The sequence below is a fragment of the Peromyscus maniculatus genome, chromosome 9 (genome assembly GCF_049852395.1).
Source record: "Peromyscus maniculatus bairdii isolate BWxNUB_F1_BW_parent chromosome 9, HU_Pman_BW_mat_3.1, whole genome shotgun sequence".
Classification (NCBI taxonomy): domain Eukaryota; kingdom Metazoa; phylum Chordata; class Mammalia; order Rodentia; family Cricetidae; genus Peromyscus; species Peromyscus maniculatus.
The window spans coordinates 62,528,280-62,549,286 of NC_134860.1; the positions used below are offsets into that span (position 1 = coordinate 62,528,280).

Genomic DNA, 21,007 nt, shown 5'->3' on the forward strand with positions numbered 1-21,007 from the left:
TTACTTGTCTTTCTATGCTAATCAGAACATCTAAGCTTTCTGCACATGGATCTGGGCATCTAACTACACAAAGGGACAGCGTTGAGGGCAAAATGCTGAGTGTCTATTACCTTCTTTGTGTGTATGCTCAAGGAAACACTTGCAGATTCTAATAATAGGTCACTTCTGGGAAAATGGCCTGATGACTCGCTGAGCCTCTGCTGAATGAAATGGGATCAATGTTTGAAAATGCAGGACTCAAGAAAGGCGAAGGCAGGAACCTTCCATAGGACCTACATTGGGGCCAAGCTGATGTCCATCTCTGCAGGGGCCATCAGCTTCCATATAGATATGCCTGATGGGGGTCCAAAGTGGATCAGAGATTTAGAAAAGCCTGATTTAGACCCCACAGCCCCAGAGACGGTGCAGATAACTGTGACCTGTCAAACCTCAGCTACAAAGGGAGTTAGTACAGGCCCCATAGAAAATCTGATTTTGAGTCGAGTTATGTCTTGACTAGGTTCTTAGTGCCTAGAATAAGTTACAGTAATCAGTGTTTTCTGTTACTCTCCCCAAAGACTGATAGCTCAGAGTGTAAACTACTGTGGGGCAGGTTTCTGGGAAGCAGTCAAGTCCCCAACTTTGAGTCACATTTTGAAAGCAAGCTTACAAAGGCCTGGGACACAGAACCCATTTCCCATGAACTTGCTGGCATATGTGGTGGTGAGCCACCCTACATGGGCCTCCTTGGCCTGTAATGAATCCTCACTCTAACTATGCCCCAGGATTCTGGCCACTGTTCATGAAATATTTTTGCAGTGAGAGAACACAGCCTATGTTCTCCCATAGCATCAAGAAAACACCCTCCATACTGATAACTTGCCACCTCCCCAAGCTGTCCAGTTGCTAACCTGACTAGAGAAACTCGTCTCAGGCCCATTGGGAACGGGCTCCCTCCCGGCTTCAGGCAGAAATCACTTGCTTTAGAACAGCCACCATCTGATGCAGTAAGCATTTCCAATTCCAAAGCCCAGTTCCATGTTAGGATATGAAGCTCAGGGTCACTCAGAAAGCTAGAACCCCGCTGCCGGTCAGGTGACTGTGATGTCACCTGAAAACTCCGTGTTGGTGGGGTTTGGTGAGCTTGAGGACAGGTGCTCCCCCGGTTCTAAGTGCGTGGTCCCCAACTTCTCTGCTCTGCTCTGTCAAGAGGTGGGGCTTGGCTGCCCTTCCCTTGGGTGTGAGCTGGGCTTAGCGGTGTCTCTGTTGCATTGAACACAACAGGAGTGACTCAAAGTCAGCCCTGAGCACAGGTAGAACTGACATCTGTCTTCAGCACCCTCCTGTTCTCTCCTGGGTGGCTCACAGTAGTAGGCATCTGTTGCCATGTGATGAGGCAGTCCCGTGAGGAGGCCCATGTGACAAGACACTAGGCCTCATGAAAGGTCACATGAGTGAAACCAACAAGATGCAGAGCATGTGACATACAGCAGCCTCCTGAGGGTCTCTCTCTGACCTGGGGAACCCAGCTGTGCCACATACAGGTCCCTGACTTCAAAACCCATGAGGTAATATGGGTTTGTTGTTTTCAGCTGTCAGTTTGGGAATTACTTATTACTCAGAAATATGAAAGTGAAATAGTAATATGTTCTAATGAAGGAAACAATGCAATTTATTCACTTTTATTTTTTTTTTTAAAGAAAAACTAATTACATAAGCCAAGAAAGCAAATCACTTTTTATAAAGCTAATTTCCATAAGGGGAAAAAAGTAAATTTCCAGTCTCACTGATTCACAAATCAACATCTGGAACAGGAGCCATTTCTAAGTTGGAGACAACTTGCTATGTGATTTATTTTCTCCACAGATGTGCCCCAACCCCGCTCCCATGTGCAGGGCGTTGCTAAAGGGGGCGCTTCTGAACCACAGTAGGGATCCTGCGGAAAATACCCAAGCCCAGTTTTTAGCACTTTCAAGATGATTTTGGTCATTTTTATTCATTTGTGTTATCCAGGGGATTGTTAGTGGTTTCCCATGCTGCTTTGTTTGGGGGAAGTTCTAACTCTGCTTTGCAGGGCTTAGAAAAACAATGAAGAAAAGTGTTTTCCCAGAATTCCCAGGGAAGCTAAACTTAAATTCATGCCAAAGGCTTCACTACAACAGAGAGCTTTTTTTTTTTTTTTTTTTTGGATTTTGTAGAGTTTTGCTTGGTTGGCTGGTTATTTAGTTGAATCTAAGAGCTCCCCCCCCTTTCTTTATATGAAAGTATAAAGATGGTTAGATTGCTTTTTACTCAGGGTGATATACTGACAGATCTTTCCGTCGCTTGTGTAAGGAACTAAAAATCAAGTCTGGGAACTTTAATTGTGGCTGACATTGGGAAGTGTTGTCAGGTGAATGCACAGCCGTTTCTCCCACTCGTCATGAAAATGAGGACAAAAATTGTAGGTGACAAAAGTCTCAACTCAAGGGGTGCTTACCAACAATTCTTACACAGCATTCTGGGTCCAATTAGGCAATGGGAAGGAACCACACAGCAGGCTAGCCAGGGAAGTCTATTGACTGAATACTAACTATAATGAAAGAGTTACTATTTGGGCTGAGGAAACTTGCCATGGCACACTAAGGCTGAGATAGAGGACCAGGGAAAGATACCCTTGGAAACCGGGGGCTTTAGTAGGAACCCTTTGAAAGATGCTCGACTTTTCCCCAGGAGGCAGACAACGTACAACCAGGGTAACCACTATGCCTGTGCAGTTGGGATCCAGGGCAAGGCCTCAGAGCATCTACAGAGGTTCTGGGCACAGCTGTGAGCAGCAACAGTACAGGCCCGGGCAACCCGGAGGGGGGGGGCCTGGTCTCCCGTGGAATGGTAAGTGCCCGCTGAGTCTAAGAAAACAGGAAGTGTGTTCTGCAGCCGTGACGGGGCAGGCTATGCTGGATGTCCTCACACCCACACCAACCTTGACTCCATAAGAAATGTCAGGAGAGACCTTTTCCAGCAACGTTCCCTGGTTCCCTCTCCCAAGAGTGCTTTATCCTGGGGTCATGTGAAATGAATCACACCCAACAATCCCTGTGTTCGTCTCAGAACTTATGCAGAGGGGTACACATGGATGTAAGCAACAAAACTCACACACCTTGAGGGATGCAGATTACCCAAGTAACACAAAAAAATTAGAAAGTTTGACATAGGAAACTTCATGCTCATGTATTTTCCTTGGAAATTTCTGGATTTAAAGAAGGGAGACTGTCAGTCCTATGTAAACTACTTCATGAAAGAGAGGAGGGAGGAATTTTTCTCAGCTCATAAGACCTGCATGACCATGATATCGAAATTGGAATTAAAAAAAAAAAAACACCAAAGAACCATAGACACGTCCCTGTGAGCATAAACACAAAAACCCTTTAAGAACAGTGAACGCAGCAACAGAGCAGAAGGTTAAGAAGCATGGCCCAGGGGGTTGATCCAAGAACATGTCATTTTGACATCCAGAAAGCCAAGTAATAGATTTCACTACATGATAATAGACTACAAATGTATGTGTGTGTGTGTGTGTGAGAGAGAGAGAGAGAGAGAGAGAGACAGAGAGACAGAGAGACAGAGAGACAGAGAGTTTCCCTACTGAAAGACTACATTTCCCAGCTTCCCTTGCAGACTACAGAAGTCATTTCTGCCCCTATAAGAGGCCACATCCCATCTCCTTCTGTAGGCATTTGGCCATCCACACACTGGTGACAAAGATGCCACCTCATAGTGAATAAACATGGTCCTACCTAAGGTCAGACCACGCCACCCTCTCTTTCTGCCTCTGTCTCCCTACAGCTGCCTTTTTAATAATCTAACAGGGGAAAAAAAATCCAGATCTTCTCAATAGATTCTTGGAACCATTTGATACAATTCAGGATCTATTTATGAATTTTTTAAGTTCTTGGTAAGCTGGGATGGAAGCTTCAAAAAGGATATCCCAAGGAAAAAAACCTTTATATGATGCTTCATCTAGTATCATATTTAGTGACAAAATTAATGTTTTTAGCCTTAAACTGGGAACAAGGCAAGAGTGTACTTACACTTTACTTCTGTATTTAACATGGCACTGGAGGTCCCAGTCACTTCTCTAGTAGGACAAAATCACTACAGAATTACTTTGGAGAGAAATAGCCAGACAATAGATCTACTCCAACAGGGAACAAGATGTTAAAGGACCTTATAAGCTTAATTTTAAAACAAGAATAGCACACCACTATTGCTTGCTGAGAAAACATAATATAATGAAAACATTTTAGGGAGAAACACTGACAGAGAAGTTGTGTTTTGTTATTATTGCCCCCCCCCACACACACACAGATGAACAGAACCTAGCTTACAAAGAAAGGTACGCTATAAATGTTCATTTGTGTGGGGGGTGGTCTTCTTGAAGGGTTGCTGTGTAAGTCAGGTCCCTCCATAGAATCCTGGCTGTAGCATCCCTCATGAGGCCTCTAGCATACAGCAAGGAGAGGATGAGGAGGAAGCCGGCCTCGTGCTAAGGAAACCAAGCTCTATCTGAGTCTCCATTTCCTTTCTTGTATATTATGGTTAGAATGTGAAACGCCCACCACAGACTCGTGTGTTTGAACAGTGGGTCCGCAGCTGGTGGCGCTGTTTAGGGAGGCTGTGGAGTCTAGCGGGCTGACATAGGTCTGAAAGGGTGTGGACTGAGGGTTATGGGCCAGCTCTGCCTCTGGCCTGAGTTCATTTCCCTTGCCTCTCTCTCCCTGCTTCCTGATCTGCTGAGATGTGAGTGAGGCTCCTCCGGCTCCCACTGCCACTGACAGAGCTGTAGGATACCGCCATGCTTTGCCCATTGTGACACCTTCCTCCCCAAAGTTGCTTCTGTCAAGTATTTCACCCCAGCAAGGAGGAAAGCAACTAGCACACCATGCTTCTTTCCAAATTCTGCAAACAGTGGTGATATTTGGTGGAATATTTTAGTTCAGGGACACCCAAGAGTGGGCACAGTGCAATCCCTTCAAGACCACGCAGAAATCACGGGGCCAAGCCCCCGCAGCTCACTGAGGATCGCTTGGTAATCAGATGCAAAGAAATACTCAGCAGTGCTGTCTTGGGGGACCCAGAAGATGACTGGCAGCTGGCCGTATCTTTTTCTGGAACAGAGAAAGGGCGCTACAGCAGTCTGCTGTGGCACAATGGCAGGGACCCATGTCTTTCAAACCCACCAGAGATGAAAAGTAGAGCTAAAGTTGAAACCTGATGTAAGTCCCAGTTGAAAAGAACACACCAGGAAATGGTTCGAAAACAAAAGCAATCCCTCTGCCAACACTAAAGAGCATGAATTTACAGGATCAGCCCTCAGAACGGCCGATGACAGCTCACACAAAGAGATCTAAGCCTGGTATTTTTACAGAAACCAAAGCAAGACCTTTCTCTCTATACAGAGCTCAAAGATAAATGGCATATAGGATTTAAATCTAACATTTTCACTGAAGAGACAATAGTCTCCCAGCAAGACTGACCTTATTTCACGCAGAGGCAGCTATCCGCTCACTGTTACCTCTCCCACCCCTTGCATCCTACCACCACTGCCCCAAATCCCTCTGGGTGACAAAGCTTTCACCTGCAGTGGAAGCTTTAAATCATACATGCTTTTAAGGGAATGAGCAGAGAGACAGTTTTACCCACCGGTAAATAAATGGTCACCATCCAACATTCCTATGACACGTGTTGGCAAAAAAAAAAAAAAAAAAAGGTCAACCAGTCAAATCCAGTTTGTCAAATCCAGTTTATCTCCTGTTTTTGTATGGTCCATGGTCCATGAGCCGAGGTTTGGTATTTTTTGTCCTTTTTATTTATTTATTTATTTTAATGGTTGAAAACAATCAGGAAGGAAAATGGTTCCTGACACATGAAAATTCTAAGGAATTCAGATTCAAGAGTCATTAAAGTTTCACTGGAGCAAAGGCAAGCTCACTTATGTCTATCCTGTCCATGTTGCCTTCATTCTACCAGAGCAGACGTGAGAAGCTGTGATTGAGACCGCATGGCTTACAAAGCCTAAAACATGGACCATCTGGACATTTACAGAAATCCTTTGTCAGCCCTATCCTAGACCAGCTTGAGAAGAGTAGGGATGTGATGTTGGGATGGTGAGGGGGACGGAGTCAAGACTCAGTGAGAAGGAAAAGTCCTCATATGGACAGGGCTATGTGAGAAAGGCATGAAGCACAGAAGTTAAACTCGGCTCACCATGCCCACGTCCAATGCAGGACTGGATCTCGTTAGAAAGAGAACATCAGTTGGACGTGTAGTACAGGGTAGAATGTGCTGTAGCTTTGGGTTCTGATCCCAACCAGAATGTTGCCTTGGAACCGGTCATGTGACCTCTCTGTATCTCATGTGATCTCTCAATATCCTCATCTCAAGGAATAAGTGGGAATCAATATCCCTCTCTCGGAGTCAATGTGAAAAGGGAAAGGGGGTAGCTCAGGAGGACGCACCCAGCTGAGCAGCAGGGTTCAGCTTTGAAAGACGAGTGGGTTTCCATAAGAACTCGGGGCTCCAAGATGAAGAAGAGATCTGAATGTCAGTTCAGCCCCTGGTCAAAGGTGAAGACATCCCTGGTAGTTGAGGCAGAAAAGGTGGTCATGGGACTAGATCCTGGCATACAACCATTCCTTCTTTCAATTCCCCTTTTCTGCCCATGCCCAACTTCTTAATGACTTCCCAAGACACCCATGATTATTCCTTGGCCCACCATAGTTACTAGGGGTTAAACTGTGCCCACAGATCTCATGAATCCCTCATATGGCATCTTCAGAACATCTATTCTGAGTCATAAACAGAGTTTCTACCTCACTTCCATCTACCTGTCCTCAGATCACCTGACCTACTTGTCTCCCCTACCCCCAACATGCTTAGGTAACATCTTTGGGGGGTAAACCTAGATCGTCCAGCTGCTGAGGAAGAATGGAATGAGATTCCTGGGACTTTGGGGAATTTATAATGAATTCTAATGTCTGCCAGACCCTGGTCGAAATGCATGCTGATGAACCACCCCGCAGCCAGCTGTCTACCCCATCACTGATTGTCCGCAGAGGACCGCTGTTCACTGAGGGTAGAGCCATCTCCAGAGATGGAACTGGCAGGGGCTCTGCAGAAGGCAATGGCAGCCCTTTAGCCTTGGGATAGAAGATGTCATGGTAAATGTTGGGAATATTTACCAAAAGCTGAAGGAACATGAGGAAAGAACAGTTGAGAACCAGGTCTCAGGCAATAATGACCGTAAGGCCACTCTTGCCAACTGCTTATTCTCATGGTTTTTTTTCACCAGCACTTACTTCTTTGCCTTCACTCACCCTTTCTCTTCTTCCACGGAGTAGGCGATGACATCCGGCTACACTCTGTTCAATCTGAGTATCACGTTTACAAAGGGAAGAGCTAGGTGTGAGTCCCAGTGACACTAGTTACGTGGCCCATAGCTGGGTGTGCTTGAACCTATCACTGAACAATTCTGATTCTAGATCTCGCCATCCATCAGGCACCATTCTGTTTAATGTGCCAGGTTGTTATGTGGGCTGGGTAAAGAAAATGGACCTGAGACCCTCAGCTCATGGGGCAAACCTAAGGGTTCCCTGTAGCTGTTTAAGAGGACTTCTTATAAAAGGTCAAGTTCTAAAGGAACTTGTCAGGGAAGTATTTGAAAATACTAAAAACTCTTAAGTCCAATGTAATTCACACCATTTACCTTCAACTTGAAAAGATGAAGGAGAAAAGAAAGTATAGCGCAGGCATCCCAGCCCCAGCTTGGACACCTCCAGCTCTCAATTCAGCACTATGGCTTTACTCAATCTGGATTTCTAAGTCATAAATTACTTTTTGTTTTTGCTCTCATCGTGACTGCTTTAAGCTTTCAGCACTTCGGTCTACCCTTGATTGTGGCCACATTGACCCCCCACCCACCCACACACACACACACACTGCTGTGACTTCTCTGGTCTACTCTTGATTGTGGCCACACTGACCACCCCACCCCCCCACCACACACACACACACTGCTGTGACTTCTCTGGTCTACCCTTGATTGTGGCCACATTGACCCACCCACCCACATACACACACACATTGCTGTGATTTCTCTGGTCTGCCCTTGATTGTGGCCACACTGACCACCCCCCAACACTGCTACCCTTGATTGTGGACACATTGACCATCCCCCCCCAACACTGCTAGCCTTCATTGTGGACACATTGGCCACCACCCCACACATTGCTGTGATTTCTCTGATCTGCCCTTGATTGTGGCCACATAGACCGTCCCACCAACACTGCTATCCTTGATTGTGGACACACTGACCACCACCACCACCCCAACGTTGCTATGTCTTCTCTGCTGTGGTATCCAGCTAGACACTAGTAACAGTAAACTTGAGGCAGTGACCCAGCACTCTACAGATCTTGTGTCCTGACCCATTGCTCTTATTTGGTCCCTGGAGACAAGGTACTAAAAGACCACATGATGTGATGTGCTGCCAGCCTTCCGTTAGTTCCCACACCTGTCTCTAATGCATCCAGCATCTGTTGTAATATCAGCCTAAAAAAAAAAAAGACATACTCATGGCCAGGACACAAAGTATAAGACTTTAGATTAAACTAAACTATTTGATGAGGGTTTGTAACATGATGGCCTCTGGTTCTAAATGACACTGTAAAGGAAAATATTAGAGACAGGTGAGGCTGCCAGTTGAATCATGCAGTGTGTTTAAAGACCTCAAGACTACATCTTATGCGTCAAAGGCATGTTAATAAAAAGGATCAAAAGCTGAAAACACCACACCTCAGATAAGCTTCAGCATACCCTCAGTACCTGGGGTCTCAAACAAAGCCCAGGATGGGCTATTAAAACAATCCACTTGGATACAGGCCTGGGTCAGGACATAATAACGGTATATTTAAAGTGTACAAATGAGGGGCTGGGAAGATGGCTCATTGGGGACAGTACATGCCTTGCGAGCATAAGAACCTGAGTCCAGGGCTGGAGAGATGGCTCAGAGGTTAAGAGCACTGACTGCTCTCCCAGAGGTCCTGAGTTCAATTCCCAGCAACCACATGGTGGCTCACAACCATCTGTAGTGAGATCTGGCACCCTCTTCTGTGTACATAATAAATAAATAATTCTTAAAAAAAAAAAAAAAGAACCTGAGTCCAATCCCCAGAACTTGGGTAAAACAAGAAGAACCTGAGTCCAATCCCCAGAACTTGGGTAAAACAAGAAGCAAGAAGTAGTGGTATCATGTGTTTGTGCTGCCAGCACTGGGGAGGAGGCAGAGACAAACGGAGCTCTGGGGTTGCTGAGCCAGCTAGCCCAGCCTACTTGGTGAGCTCCAGGCCACTGAGAGACTTTGTCTCAGAAAAAAAAAAAAATAGGTGGTGGACAGTGCTTGAGGAACAATAATCAAGGCTGTCTTCTGGCCTCCACATGGAAGTACACACACATATTCTCTCTCTCTCTCTCTCTCTCTCTCTCTCTCTCTCTCTCTCTCTCTCTCTCTCTCTCTCTTTCTCTCTCTCTCTACTCCAAAAGTGTGGAGAATGAATGGAAGCCTTTGAGGCAGAAATTGTGAATTCAAAAATGGCTAACTTGGGCTACTGGCTGAAGGTCAAAAGGTCAAAAGGTCAAGCTCTATCTCAAAGCTGCTGTGGCTCTGGTACCTCTTTGAGTTTCTCGGGTTTTCCCTATAAAGCCTGAGGAGGATCCAGTGTGATTACTGATGTCTTTTCTGACCTAATATTATCCTAGAACATTTACAATACACAATCTGATCATATACAAGCCACTATGTATCAGGCAGCCTCTGTGCCTGTTCCAAAGAGGCTCATATCCTGGTGGAACTCAAGTATTTGCATAACCCTTTCTCCCTGAGTAACTATATTCTAACTGATAGAATATGGTATTAAGGCAACCCCACTCCTGGAATTAAACTACAGAAAGTTGTAATTCCATCTTGATAGCTGACTCTCTCTCTTGTGTGCTTTGATGAAGCAAGGTAACACACTGGGAAGTCCTGTGTGACAAGAAATTGAGAATAGCTATGGGTAGCAGCCAGCAAGACCTGAGACCCTCAATACAAAGCCTTTAAGAAACTGGATCCACCCAACAACCATATCAGTGAGGTAAAGGATCCCTTCCCAGATGGAGCCTTCAACATAAGACCTCTATCCAGCCTAACACATTAGTGGAACCCTAAAGTAGAGGGCCAGTTGAGTATATCTAAGACCCTAAACCCTAGAAACTGATCATTTATGTATGTTGTTTTAGGATGCCAAGTTACAGTATAATTTATCAAACAATAGATAACTAATGCACAATGTTGTTTATATCCCTGAACTCAAAATCTGCATTTTTCTATTTATTTTGTATATTCTTGGACATTCTATAAATAAAATGAGCAATTATCTGAAACTTGGCTTAAGAATCAGGAAGGAAAAACAACAACAACAAAAACCCAAAAAGGTTGACTCTACTACATAGTCTCAAGGATAAAACAAGCAAGTCACTGAAACCTCTTGCCCTTCCCTGCCCACACTCCAGCTTCAAAGTGTTGGGGTTCCAGATGGAAGCTGTAGTCAAGTTCAGGTGCCAAGAAACTGGCACTGCTCTCTCCACCCAACTCTGATACTTCACCTACATATCTGCATCTTGAGAAGAAGTAAATATGTCTCTCCACCTATTCCCACAAACAAAATTGACACTGGTCCCAGGCAGGCAAGGCACCATCCCCATGGAGAAATGTTATTTACCTTAGGAACATGGCGCATGGGTGAGAGGTGAGGCCTCCAAGGCCCTGATGCTCCTCATAAGACATGTAAACTTGATACCAGGAACGTTCCACTGGCTCCACCTCTGGGGGTCAGGATAGTGACCATGTCTCACCATCTCTATCACATCTAGCCAGTTCACTTCATTTCCTAGACCACTGGCCAATCTCCTGACTCTACCCTCCCTGTCTCTCTGAGCTTCCCTGCATCCATTTTGACTGAGCAATGTGCGCAGTGGTTTTCTATAGCTGTACGTCAACTTTAAAGTGAATCCCATAGCCTGCACCTCAACCTGGGGTCCTTTCCAAAGGACTGCCTCTGGCTGTTTCCATTCATGTTTCCTTTCCCTGTTGCTCTCTCCTCCTAGTCACACAGCATGCTATCATGTGAACAAGCCAAGATGCTACGCACAAGGCCTTTGCACAGCTGTTCCAGCTGCCTGAGCATTCTTCCTGCAGATGATTGCCTATCTCACTTCTCATTTCAAGTTTCTACTCAGGGACTAGTTCCACAGAGAAGTCTTCTTGGCCCAATCTCTGTTCAACAGAATCTTCTGTCCCTTTCTCAGACCTTCTTCTGTTTCGTTTACCCCGTAACATTTGGTAATATTTGAAGCTACAGTATATTCTGGGCTTATTGGCTCTGTTCTGTCCCTTCCCACATCCCACTGAGGGTGTAGGCGCTGTCCGTCTTGCCTTTATCTATGCCCAGTATCTAGGATAGCATCTTATGTTCAGTGTTTGCTGCACTCACTGTGTATTTCATAAACAAGCCCAGCAAAGAAGGCTCAAATGGAAAGTCATTAAGGTAGACATCATAGATAAGAGGTCAAGTTCAGAAAGTCAGCTAAAGACATGGGTATTTTCCAACCACTTGGCAATGTTTGGAAGTAGTGAATAATCAAGGAAAGTATTTAGAGCATATCTCAATCTACCAACTTCTTATTTTTATTTATTTATTTATTTATTTTTATTTATTTATTTATTTATTTATTTATTTATTTTTGGTTTTTCGAGACAGGGTTTCTCTGTGTAGCTTTGCACCTTTCCTGGAACTCACTTAGTAGCCCAGGCTGGCCTCAAACTCACAGAGATCCGCCTGCCTCTGCCTCCCGAGTGCTGGGATTAAAGGTGTGCGCCACCACCGCCCGGCATCAATCTACCAACTTCTTTTTTTTTTTTTTTTTTTTTTTGGTTTTTCGAGACAGGGTTTCTCTGTATAGCTTTGCGCCTTTCCTGGAACTCGCTTGGTAGCCCAGGCTGGCCTCGAACTCACAGAGATCCGCCTGCCTCTGCCTCCCGAGTGCTGGGATTAAAGGCGTGCGCCACCACCGCCCGGCTTACCAACTTCTTAAAACACTTGGCTTCCCATTCTTTTCTTCAACACAGTCAACAGAAAGAAACTAAAACACATTGTCCAACGGTGCCCTGTACTAAACAAATATGTTAAATGCACTCAACTGTGACATAGCAAGATGGATCTGTAGATAATGTGCTTGCTGTGAAAGCAGGAGAAGCTGATTTTGGCTCCCAGCACCATGTTAAAGCTGGATACAGGGTAAACATCTCTAACTCCAGTGCTGGAGTGCTGGAGGTAGAAGCAGATAGCTCCAATGCTTCTGCTGGTCAACCAGTTTAACCAAAATAATGAGCTCAAGGAGACTGTCTCGGGGAAAACAAAAAAACAAAAAAAACAAGATGAACAACAACGGAGGAAGACTCCCAGCACTGGCTCTGGCGCGCGCGCGCACACGCACACACACACACACACACACACACACACACACACACACACACACTGTGACACATAACAAGTCTCCCCATCCTTGAGTTTAGCTGATGAGGGGACTCCTAGGGGACCAGAGGGGATGGGGAGGGGAAGGCTGCTAGGGGAATCGATCAAGTGATTACAGCTGGAACTTCCACTCCCACCTTGACCTCCAGGGAAGAATGAGGCCAATGACTGAACCAGCCATGCCTAGAGAATGGTCTCCGTAGAAACCCCAAACAATGGGTGTGGAGGACATCTGAGAAGGGGATGCCCCAAGGGAGCTATGGAAGCTTTGCAGCCCTGTCCTAGCTCCCACCTCCCATGTTTCCCCATGTGTCTGGTCCCGAGTCGTATCCTGCACCATAAACTAACCCACATAAGTGAAGTACTTTCCTGAGTTCTCTAAGCAAACATGGAACCTGAGGAGGGTGGTGGGAATACCACTAGAAGCAGAGGAGACAAGCTGAGACTTGAAGTTGGCGTCTAAAATGGGGTTGGCAGTCTTCTGGGACTGAATCAACCTAATGTATGAAGTCTGGCAGGGGCTCTGGGGACTTAGGACAGGTCTAGGGAGAGCTGCTGGACACCCATTTGCTGTCTAGAGAGAATTTGAGAATGCTTTGTTGTGGGAAGTCCACATATCTGGTGTCAGAAATGTTTTGTGACTGTAGAACAAACAGGATTTCCCCCGTTAGAACAACTTGATGGTCATATTCCTGTACATGAAAAACCTCCTTGGGGAGAGTGCAGAGAGACTGACAGGCACAGAGAGATGGCTGAACCATCAATATCTCACTAAATCTCAGGCCAACCCACAAAGCAGCAGTGCTCCCACCTTATATGTGAGAAAATTGGAACCAGGATTTGAACCCAGATTTTTTAAACCCAGATCCACATTCCTAACTCATATGCCCCATTAGGATGGCAGTGTATTCAGGCCTTGACCACAGACTAAGAATGTCACCCTAGAAAACAGCAAGATACAAGCCAACAAAAACCTTCATGAGGACCAAGGAGATGGTTTAGATGAAGATCTGAGTTCGGATCCCCAGAACCTGGGCACAATAGCAAGCATCGGCAATCCCTGTACTCCTATGATGAGATGGAAGGTAGAGACAGAAAATCTCTACCTCACAGGTCAGCTAGCCTGGTGTGGGCAGTGGCAAATAACAACTGACTGTCTTCAGGTGGAAAGCAAGGACCAACAGCTAAGCTCATTCTCTGACCTCCACACACATGCCATGACATGTGTGCATCTACACTAACACACGCAAACACGTACATATGCACACACAAAAGGCTTCTCTGCTTGGAGCAGCTGGTATAAGCAATGGGTCCAGATACTGTGCTACCATGTTCCTCTCAACCGCTGAACTCTTTATCTAACATGGCATCTCAACTGAATCCCAACCTTGAGAATCCAAGAGCTTCCAATTCACCATGGCTGGTCAACCTACAGTGCTCTGGGTTTCAATAAAAGAAACAGCATATGAGCTCCTGAGGTGACTGTGAGCTCTGCCTTTCCTCCCATACTGTGATGGATTTAAGTGACTTGTTACCTTCATTGGTCCAGCCACTCAGCTGAGTATTAACCCACCAGCAAAGCATGTCTGTGAGCTTCTCATATTCAAATGAGCTTCTTCATATTCAGTGGTATTTTCTGTGATACAAAATTAGCAGCCTTTCAGTTAACAGGTTCTTCACATTGCTTTCCTGCTTGGAATGTTGTGATTGTTCAACGGCTCAGATTCATTTGGTTTTTACTGTCTGAGTATGTGAAATTAAGCAGATCTATAGGGAGTGTGTACCCCTGAGTCTCTGGATTTCACACTCTCGGCTCAAGGACAATTCAGACATTTAAAATGTCATGGATAATTACCCAGCCTCTTTATAAATAAGATTTTTTGCTCTGATAGAATCACAAAGTTTGCCAGCCTCCGGTATAAATGTACTCATTAGGAAGTGATCAAATGTTCTTTAAAAAGTTGTTTGTTTCTGCAAAAATGGAGCTAGGCAAAGTGGTGGGAAGAACATAAGCCAAGAGGCAGGGAGGCCAGTGGCCAGACCAGGGAGGAGCTGGGCCTAGACCTAGAGGCTCCCAGGATCTAGATCTAGAGTGTCTCAGGATCTAGAACTAGAACAGCCTAGGATCTAGACTAGAGATACCAAGGTTCTAGATTTAACAGACTAAAAGTGCACAGGGCCTATGTCTAGAAGTGTCCAAGGTCTATACCTAAAGATACCTGGGGTCTGGGCCTAGGGATGTCCAGGTTCTGGACTAAGAGGTACCCAATATATAGAACTCAAGGTTCCTGGGGTCTAGATCTAGTGCTATGAGATTCTGAAGAGAAAGTGCCTTTATTATTGTTTTCTTAACTAGGAAAACTACCTCCAATTCTTAAAATCCTCACCAAACTAAAAAACCCAGTTGAGAGGAATGTTAGGCAGGTAACATGAACTCCCATCTTGGCATCCAAAGCACCCATAGCTTTTCTTCTTTCCAATGCTGGTATTAAAATATTCCAGAACTGCCCATAGATATACTGCTAAAAAAAGGTTCATCAGTAAAACATCTGTCAACACCAGATGTGAACTAGGAATATTAGTTATTTGTTGTTGTTGTTATTGTGATAAAATACCACGAACAAAAGCAATTTAGGGAAGTCAGCTTAGTTAGGCTTATGGTACCAGAGGGAGAAGGCTCTGTCATGGTGGGGAGGCACAGGAGGAAATGGCGGCCATGGCTGAAGGGGCAGGAAGCTGAGCGCTCATGTCTTGAACCAAAAGCGTGGGACAGAGAGTGTGAAGTGGCTGTGGCTCAAAGCCTGCTCTCGGTGACATCCTTCCTCCAGCAAGGCGGTACCATCTAAACAGCTCCTAAAAGGTGCCACCAACTGGGAGCAAGTGTTCAAATGCCGGAGCCTATGGGAAACATTTATCGTTCAAACCACTACACCATCACCAAAAAAAAAAAAGTTCCTTTATGTCCCTAGTGGAATACAGCATATCATAAAACATGTAGCAAGCAGTCAATGTGGATACACACAAAGAACAGCTGTTTCCATGGCTACTGAAATGTGGCTACTTCCCCACCAATTAGAAGTTGGTCCTAGGATAACTGTAAAGCTCTATGCACCTAGTAAACTCACAGCACTTAGAGAAAATGTCCTAACAAAAAGTGGCTAACAGCACTTGCAATACAAGAATGAGGACCTGATTTCAGATCCCAGCACTCACATTAAAAAAAAAAAAAAAAAGAAGCCAGACATGGCCATACACACACGTCTGTAATCCCAACACTGTGGGACTGAAGAAAGGAGGATGCATGGGGTGTGCTGGTCACCAGCCTAGCTCTAGGATCAGGAAAAAACCCTGTCTCAAAAAAAAAAAAAAAAAAGGTGAGAGAGTAGGAGACCTAGTGCATATACCTGCACACATGCATAAATCACACCAAATACAGACACACACACACACACACACACACAAAGTAAAAAAGTATATCAAAACACAGAAAGAATTACCACCTCCCCCGAGTGTGGTAGTACAACATTTGTAATCCCAGTGCTGGGAAAGCAAAGATGGGTGAATCCCTGGGGCTCACAAGCCAGACAGCCTAGCCTACTTGGCAAGTTCTAGGCCAGAGAAAGACCCTGACTTGATAGATAGATAGTTGATAGGTAGTTGATAGATAGATGATAGATAGATAGATAGATAGATAGATAGATAGATAGATAGATAGATAGATAGATAAAGGTAAATGGCACCTGAGGATCAACATGCAACATTGACCTCTGGTCCCAATATGAATGCACATGCATATGTAAATACACACGTGTTAACACACATGCATCCCTGTGCACACACCCACACACATGGGCATACATACATCCAACTGGCACGCAAACATAGTACGAGCACCCTAATTTCAAAGAATACTATTTGGTACCCACACAACCATCAAGGTACTTTGCCAGGTGGCTCTGGATTATGCTGTTCTGTGTGTGATAATTCAGAGCCGTGGAACAGAAACCAACCCCTCCCCAGTAAACTGGCCAGCTCAAACTGCTCAGCCGTGAAAAGTCCTAGCATGTGTCATGGCACTGTTACCGGCTCAGTGTGAAATGTCCCTCACAGGCTCGTGTGTTTGAACGGTTAGTCCCTCTTTGATGGCACTGGGTAGGGATGGTGATGAGCTATGAGGCCTTGTAGCTATGAGGCCTAGGCAGCACCTAGGTAACCACTGGTGGCAGGCCTTTCCTTTGAGGGTTATAAACTACTCCACTGCTGGCCACTGAAATATAAAGAACCCTAGCAGAACCTTCTCATTACCAAGAGCTCCTCCATGCCTTCCTCACCTCGATGGTCTAAATCTCCTGAAAATAAGCCAGGATAAATCTTCTGAGTCTAAAGCCGTTCTGACAAAGCACGTGTCACAGCGACAAGGAGAGCAGCCCATACAGGTGCCACGCTCTGCGCTGGGTGAGCTTGGCTCGTGGGTCAGTGCAGGCAGCAGCCTACATTTATATAGCCCACTATAGACCCTAGCACCATAGGAACTTACCGAGAGAGAAAATGAAGTTATTTCTGACTGTCCCCCAGGAAGGGGTCAGACAGACGAGAAATAACTTGGAAATGCAGCATGGAATGACTGTTAGTTCCCACTGTAGCGCAGATCTATGAGTGTGCCGGGAGACCTAGGTGGAAACTCCATTCTGACCTGGGCCTGATCCAGTGTTAACAGGACCTTGGTCAAACCATTTTACATCACTCACGTGAACATGGGTTTGGAGTATGAAGGACTTCTTTGCAGACATGTCTGGATCACATTTACAGAAATGGGTGTGAGTATGGAGGCTGACAGTGAGCTGAGTTCCTGATGCACAGAGGAGGAGGCATTTGGTTCTGGAACTCACCTTGAACACATCATGCAATCACTCAGCCAAATACCTGAACCTCTGGTGGCCACCCACCACCCAAGACCACCAGGCTGGAGCCTTATGACCTGAACCCAATTCTTGCAGGTGCTCAGACAAATGTGAGCTAGGCTCCCTTCTGGGAGACGTTGTAATCTGAGATGAACAAATGCTTCTGATTTTTCAAAAAGAGATTCAAGAACTCTTCCACAGGCAGGCTTCTCCCAAAACTTCTGTTCTTGTCCTGAATTTTAAAACTACAATGTGACATTTTAACATATGGCAAAGAGAGATGAATTTGAGATCACTTCAAACTACTTAAAAGATCTGCATTAAACAGAGACTTCCATTACTACAGTTCTAATAAGTCCTGGTTTCGTCTGGGCTATCAGCGACAGTGTAAGTAATTACCTTTCAACTTGGGCTGTTCCAGCCCATTAGGCCAATACTGATGACTCAGGAAAGGCATCCATAGTTAACTGCTGATAAAAGATGAAATGGAATGGAAGAAGATGCTGTAGCCTTGGCCCGCCCACCTCTATTGTGAGGAATGAATCAGAAAGAAAGAAATGTGATAGAGTGATAAGGCTTCACAAGTAAATACTCAAAACAGGAATAGAGTCATAACTACCAAGATAAAAACAGAGAGCAAAAGGCCTCATCCAATGTGTCACATATTTGAAAAACCTTCAATCACCAGTTACAGTGTTCAGCTATGTACAAGGGTGGGATCCACACGGAAACAGTCATCCTCAGTGTGAGAGCTCATGTGAGTTGGGTATTCAGTCAACAATCCAGTCAATACATCAGACTCCTTGGCTAGGTGCTGGCAGTACAAATGTTTGTGAGACCTGATTCTCTTCAAGAGAGACAGGACAGTCATGGTAGCCATACCCCAATGTAGGGATTTTCCAATAAACACAATTACTTGAAGTTCTCTAAGTTTTTCTTTAACCAAGAATCCCAGATATAACTAGCTGATGTGAATTACTCCTACATTACATTTCTGGCCTTTGGAGAAGCACAGTGGTGGTGATTTGTTAACAGTGTGTATCAAGTTGGGCAGATCAGAGTGAAATCTTAAAACCAAAACCACAACATCCACAATTCCTTAATAGAGTGCCCAAAAGAAATAAGCAGCTTGAGAGGAAGTCAATGGGGGAGGGAGACAGTGTTCAAGACAGGCTGGGAAGGCTCAGGAGGCAGCGTGGGCATCACGGTATCTTACGGGTACCTGGGCCTCCTCCTTGCCCCTACAAGAAAGCTGTGTGTCCAATTAACATTTGACAGATAAGGTATACATGTCAGCACGTATACTTATACCATGTATACTGTGAGCTGGGAGGGCATCTAAAGACGGGGCAGTACCAGCCAGAGAACTATGGGAAGGACGGGAGGTTTGAGTGGAGCCACCATGGGAAAGCATGGCATATGCCCACAGACACTGCCTGGCTGTTGTCACCCTCCTGAGTACGGTCCACCCTCCTGAGTCCTCCCTCACCTGCCCTCTGCTCACCCAGAAGGCCTTCAGTCAGCCCACTTTCTTTCCGACACACTACCAGGAACTCTTCTATCTGTGTCCCTCCTGTCCTCTTTCCTTTTGAGGATGGGGTATGGGTTCACCCCATTTCCCCAACCTCACCAAGTACCAAGTACCTAGTACCTTTTCCAACACACAAAACACTAGGGCCAGCCCTAGTTCCTTCCCCGAATCTGCCCTAGACATTTACCCTAGGCTAGGGGTTCTCCCCTCAGAAGTCCGCCCAAAATGGATGCCAGGCTAGAGGAGGCTGAATACTGTTACCCAAACCCATGGGCCCCAGGGTTACCAGACTCTCTCCACAGCCTCACACACAGCCCAGGTCCTTTTCAGTGGAGACAAATGCTGCCATGCGCAACTTAAATAGAAATGCAGCCATTTTCTGATGCAAATGCTCAGCATGGGACAGACAAGGGACACAGATGACTGCAGGAAAAAGCACAGGCATGACAGGAAAACTGACGATGAGGACCGCAGACTGAGCTAGTCAAGGCAGGATCTGGGAGAGGCAGCATCTTGAAAACTGGAGCCTGGCTGCAAGCCCAGAAAGGAGACAAGCGGGAAGCTTCCTGGGCATGGGGCCCAGGGAGGGGGCAGCATACGTTTGCGGGTACTGGGGAGATGCCTAGAGAGCAATTGAAACCCTAGCTTTGGGGCAATGCCTGGAGGCATTCGGAGGAAACTGAGTTTTCAAGGTCGAGGTTCAGGGAGAGACTGTGAGGCCCCTGTCAACACAGGGTGAATCAGCCGAGGATGTGACCTCTATCTGACTAGATAAAGCTGCATCCTGAGGCTGGGCTGTGTCCTGATGTTCAGCTGACCCCCAGCTTCTTTGCCGCCACACTCTCTTGACTTCACAAGGCCTGGGTTGTGTGATGTGGCCTTTAGACTCGCACAGCAAAGAACAAAGGCCCCAGGCAGGCATAGAGCCTCCGGCTCAGAGGCGGCCTGCCATTTAGCTGTCTTCTCTCTGAAGAGCTTGAGAACCACATATTGCAGGCAGAAGTATTAAGGTTTAAAATAAAACAGGCTGTACTGAGAGACTATGAGCAGAGGGGCTCACAACGATGGCTAAGAAAAACAGCAGCTCTCCAAAGTGGCTTCCACTTTCCATCTGGAAGGTTCTTTCTGTGCTCCCCTCCCCCCATTCACCTTCCAGACTCTCAAGAGACCCAGCGGGAAGGTCATCTCACTTTTCTGCTGTCTTGGTTGTGGCCATTTCTAGCTGCTTTGGCACTGGAGATGGTTTAGTCACCCCACTATCAATAGCATTTCCTCAAGATCCTCTCAGCGTTGTAGCTCAGTACCCGGCCGGACTAGCATGTCATGGGCTCCTTGTTTTTATAAGGACTTAGTATTTATTTTTGGTGCTTGAGCTTGGGATTGAACCCAGGGCCTTGCACATGCCTAGTGAGTGTTCTACTCCCAACAACAATTGCAGGCCTCTCACAGGTAGAGCCCAACTGTAGTGATTTGAATAAGAATGGCCCCACAGGCTCATAGATTTGAATGCTTAATCAACCGGGAGCAGCACTATTTGAAAGAATTAAGAGGTGTGGCCTTGTTAGAGGAAGTGTATCACTGGGGGTGGGCTTTGAGGGTTCAGAAGCCCAAGACAGGCCAAGAGTTTCTCACTTCCTGCTGCCTGTAGATCCAGATGTAGAACTCTTGGCTCCTTCTCCAGCATCATATCTGCCCGCATGCTGCCATACTTCCTGCCATGATGATAATGGACTAAACCTCTGAAACTATAAGCCAGTCCCAATTCAATGCTTTCTTTTATAAGAGTTACCGTGGTCGTGGTGTCTCTTCACAGCAATAGAACAGTGACCACAACACCAACAAATGAAGAAAAGTTCTGTGAAAGAGGAAGCAAGCTGCGGGCTCTCTGTGTCTCTGCAGATTAGTGACATCACTTCCTTCCCCTCTCTGGGAAATGGGCTCTTCCTACAATGTTGGCCTCTTCGAGAATTTCTCTCTGGCTTTCTTCT

General features: G+C 45.8%; 1 protein-coding gene across 4 annotated transcripts in view; it reads right to left on the bottom strand.

The window, feature by feature from the left end:
• The window catches only part of Msra (methionine sulfoxide reductase A), a 333,253-nt gene that overhangs the window by 210,871 nt on the left and 101,375 nt on the right, over positions 1-21,007 (bottom strand). The window contains exon 1 of one of the 4 annotated variants that reach the window (XM_076545187.1): positions 7,317-7,458. The exons of the other annotated variants lie outside the window; for them this stretch is intronic. The gene's annotated coding sequence lies outside the window, so the exon portion shown is untranslated. Of the gene's footprint in view, positions 1-7,316; positions 7,459-21,007 lie in introns of those variants that run through there. 4 annotated transcript variants of the gene reach the window in all.